Genomic DNA, 5,000 nt, shown 5'->3' on the forward strand with positions numbered 1-5,000 from the left:
CTCTCTCTCTCTCTCTCTCTCTCTCTCTCTCTCTCTCTCTCTCTCTCTCTCTCTCTCTCTCTCTCGCTCCGTCTCTGTCACTAGGGCCTGTTCCCTGAGTCAGCATTCTGCCTCAGCTCCAGTTTCTCTCTGGCCCGGTCCGCCTTTGCCCGCCCGCCTGCAGGACACTAATAGGACATCACACCGTGGGCGTGCGTGTCATCGTCCGTATGTCTGTGGGAGTCTGTGCGTGCGTGCGTGCATGGGTTTCGGGAGCGCGTCCCATTGGCGCCTAGCTGTACGTTTGACAGAACCGGTCCCCCCTGTGTTTTGTTTTGACTTTTACGTGCGTTTGCACATACAATGATTGCGCGCCCACGTGTCGTGCGCGCCTTTGTGTGTGTGAGAGAGAGAGAGAGAGAGAGAGAGAGAGAGAGAGAGAGAGAGAGACAGAGAGAGAGAGAGAGAGAGAGCTGCAGTTGCGTTTATACGTGGTCAGGTCCCTCCAGTATCTTATGCAATACGATATTTTTCACTTTGAGAGTAACCCTGGATATTTCTGTCTGCTACACTGAACCGGCCATTCTGCCACGACACCATTAAAGATGCACAGCCCCTCTCATCACTTTGAAACCATTCCCAGCGGCCTTCACATGTTCCGGTGTGTGTGTGTGTGTGTGTGTGTGTGTGTGTGTGTGTGTGTGTGCGTGTGCGTGTGCGTGTGCGTGTGCGTGTGCGTGTGTGTGTGTGTGTGTACGTGTGTGAGTTATCCTGAGGATGCTACTAGTTCTGCTAACATGGCCTAGAAATAGCAAACTGGAGAGGTGTGGAGTAAAAAAGGAAAGGACATTTTTGTGGGAGGGGTAACTGACACGGGGTGAGTCACTTTCACACACACACACACACACACACACACACACACGCGCACGCGCACGCACACGCACACGCACACGCACACGCACACGCACACCTACACACACACACACACACACACACACACACACACACACACACACACACACACACACACACACACACACACACACACACACACACGCTGATATACACAGCATGGTCATCCTCACACAAACTCACACAAGCAGTGTGCATACAAGTACATAAACACATGCAGGCACAGAAGCTTTCACATACAAATGCAAGTGTGCACATGGACACACACACAGACACACACACACACACACATTTTTAATGTTGTTTCACATTGGACTGGTGCCCGCTGTGTGTGTGTGTGGGTTTGTGTCACACTGCCACGTGATTGGTCCTCTTTCACGCCCGACGCCATTTGTCCACACAAATAAATCATCAAAGATCCTTCATGTCTGCATGAGTCATCATGATGGAGTGCTGCTACACACACACACACACACACACACACACACACACACACACACACACACACACACACACACACACACACACACACACACACACACAGTGGATGAGAAGTCATCATTTTGTTTGAAGATCACTTCCCTTTTCTTTCCTCAATAGATGTGAAACCTGATTTACACTCGGTTGGGCGACCAGTGTCACGGGCCTGAAAATAGCAGATCCACAAGCTCACAATGCGTGAGTGACGCGCTGTGACACGTTGTGAGCTTGTACTGTAGATAGAGGTTATTTTCAGAACGCGACACGGCACGCAACCTAGTATAACTCACTCAGGCATGGGTCTTTCTAGCTCCTCTTTGAAAGCTGTGCGGTGGGCTCCTCCATTGTTGGACTCTAGCTGTCACAGAGCAGGGTGCTGCGTGGGCCCCTGGAGAGGCCCACACAAAAAGCCACTGTATACAGTAGGGTTCAACACAGGAGCGGCCCCCGAGAGGGGACCCTCCTTTCGCTGTCAGAGCAGGGTGTCACAGAGAAGGGAGGGTATCAGAGAGCAGCAGGGTATCACAGAGTAGCAGGGTGTCACAGGGTGCAGGGTTTTCTCTCTTAGATACCTAATTATAGGTCACCAAGGTCAGGCAACGCCCACAAAGCCCTTAACACTGGCTTACTGTCTGTCAAAGTGTCATGGTGCGTGCGTGCGTGCGTGCGTGCGTGTGTGTGTGTGTGCGTGTGTGTGTGTGTGTGTGTGTGTGTGTGTGTGTGTGTGTGTGTGTGTGTGTGTGTGTGTGTGTCTCACTGTCCTCCACTGCATCTCATCCATATGTCCTTCATTGATGCTGTCCCTGATGATTGAATGTGTGCTCATTGGAGTCAAATACTGTAGGCCCTACTGTATTTAGGGTGAGGGCGCGTTACTGAAAAGGGTCGCTCACAGAAAATGTCCAAGTTCATAGTCTTACATTTGCCAGCCATTCCATACAAAACATTTTCAGCCGTCTGGCCTTCATCAGCGTCAGCCTGACGACCGAAAACATTTTGTGGAATGATATATGTTGCACTGCACAATTAACTCATTCAGTGCCATATGACGTCTAAGACGTCACGTGGCCTGACGCCCCGTGTGCCACATGACGTCTAAAGGACGTCATGAAAAAAAATAAAAATAAAAAACATTTTATTTTATTTTATTTTTTTAAACATGTTCAGAACCCAAGATATGATGATTTGAAGATTTGCTGCTCCATTCACTCTTTGTTTAACTTCTTACTAAGGCTGTATCTCGGCTCCTAAGCACTTTTTTTTTTACAATGAATTTTGGCTGTGGCACTCCAAAAAAAATCCATAAATAAGCTGGGCACTGAATGAGTTAAATGGAATAAATGGTCCTTTTCCGAGTGTGATCCTTTTATAGTTGACTTGGACAAAGCACCAGGCGGTCAGATCCCAGTGGAGCTCCAACAAATTAATTGCGTTCATGTATTTATCACCCTAGATAAAAACAAAAGGGGTACGGTGTTAAATGTTCTCGTGGGATCAGTAGACTTCACTGTTTTTCATGGTTTGTCCCGTTTGTGATTGTGAGCGGTATCAGTTGTAGGGGACAAACGACAGCAGTGTTTTGGACCAAAGATCGTTCATTTCTGGTGATTACTGAAACTGCGCGCCATGCCTCAGATATAACCTAATGGTAGTAAACACACAGAAATCAGATGGCGCCGCGAAGACCAGATGTAACCCTGTCCAGACAGAAGCTCTGTGTGTGGTGAGGGCTGATTTCTGTGTGCATCCATTAGCACCATGCCAAACAGGTGTGTCATCACACACAGCTCGTGAGTCTAATTAATTTGTCTCAGGCCAGGTGTGACTTCTTAAAGCAGTTATTATCCCCCACACCACAGCGATACGAATATGACTAATACAAATAACTGTACTGTAGCACAAAGCCACACATCAACGCCTGTAGTGTTATTTTTGGTTGCTTTTGTTCACGCATGATAGGCAAGTGGGAATTTAGAAAATTCTAAAAATAATCTGACAGCAGCTGGAGTCACGCACTTAATCACTCATGCACTTAATCATTATCCCTACTGTACTCATACTCAAGTCTGTTGAGAGCACTGTATAGGGAAGGTGTATTCAGAACACTAGTGTTTGTAGGATGGTGGTCTGAGAATGCAGAAGTGAAAGCGGGAGAGAAAGAAGGAGAGAGGAAATGATACTGAATGGTCAGCCTGTGTAGTGGTGAGTGATCACAAGAGCAAAGCCACACATGCATTCACAACATGTGACATTTCCTCAAATACTATAGTCATCCACAAATGGCCACAAATTGTTTGCCGTCAAGTTCATGAATACGTTTTAAAATGTACTATCTTACAACATCTGTGTGACCAACTTGTCACAAGCCAGGGCCAAGGAAGGACACAACACAGGGCAGCTCTCTGAGCAAGTGCCTTTAATGTTCCGAGGAGCCAGGCAAACAGCCAGCAAACAAACAATCACCGAGTGACAGCAGGAGTCCAAACATGAAATTAATCAGTCACAGAGTGACACTGACATAAATCCAAACATTATGAAAACAAACAAGTCACAGAGTGACATCAACAGGAGTCCAAACATGAAATGAATCAGTCACAGAGTAACACTAACATAAGTCCAAACATATTATATGAAAACAAACAAGTCACAGAGTGACAATAACAAAGGCACAAACACATGGAAGTAAAGCCAGTGTGTGTGTCTCTGACTCTGGAACGAGCCTCACTGCAACAGAGAGCACAAAACACTATCCTTACCTACAGCACCTGTACCTCCACTTAACTTACACAATGTGCTGCAGGTGCACCTGTGAGTTGGCAGCTAGAGCTAGTCCTGTCAACCCACCCACAGATAGCACCCAGATAACGCCCACCCCCCCTGCCACAATTTGTTAGAATGTACATACTATAAGCAGTCAGTCACAGCCAGTGGACATGGATTGAGTTTCTGGATTAAGTTTTGATAAAATAGAGAGTCCTATCAGGAGTGGTGTCATGAGTGGGGGCTTAATTAAGTGTATTAAACCTTGGATAGGGCTATTTTGTCATTTTGTTGCAGCCTCCTCTTCTGCGGCGGTAACAAGGCACCGACTCTTTATCTCAATGAAACAACTTCTAATAGTCGCATAAAAGTAGGCTAGTGGATGGAAATGTGTGAATTCACATTTTATTAGAAACACATCAGGTGTAACATATAATAATAACAACAACAACAACAACAACAACAATAATAATAATAAGTGTAATAATAACAATAATATTAATAATAATACTTGATTGATTGATATTAACAGTTTGCAAAAAGTACAGATGTACAGTTATACAATAATGCTAAAATGATAACACAAAAAGCCCTGGCTTGTTTCCATTGTGGTCCTGTCTAAATAATAATAATACAATAAATAATAATAATAATAAAAACATAAAAATAAAATATATTCATATAGTACAATATAATAATATCCTATAGAAAGGATTTGACACAGGCTCACTTCTAGTGTCACTGTTGTTTTGGCTGAAATGGATGTTTGAAGAAATCGTGGAGTAACAAATAGTCAAAATAGACCTGTCTGTGTAGTGTGTATATGTTCATTTCACGTATGACATTAACCCTACATTCGTTTCCTTGCT

Source organism: Gymnoscopelus microlampas (genome assembly GCF_963454915.1).
Source record: "Gymnoscopelus microlampas genome assembly, chromosome: 10".
Classification (NCBI taxonomy): domain Eukaryota; kingdom Metazoa; phylum Chordata; class Actinopteri; order Myctophiformes; family Myctophidae; genus Gymnoscopelus; species Gymnoscopelus microlampas.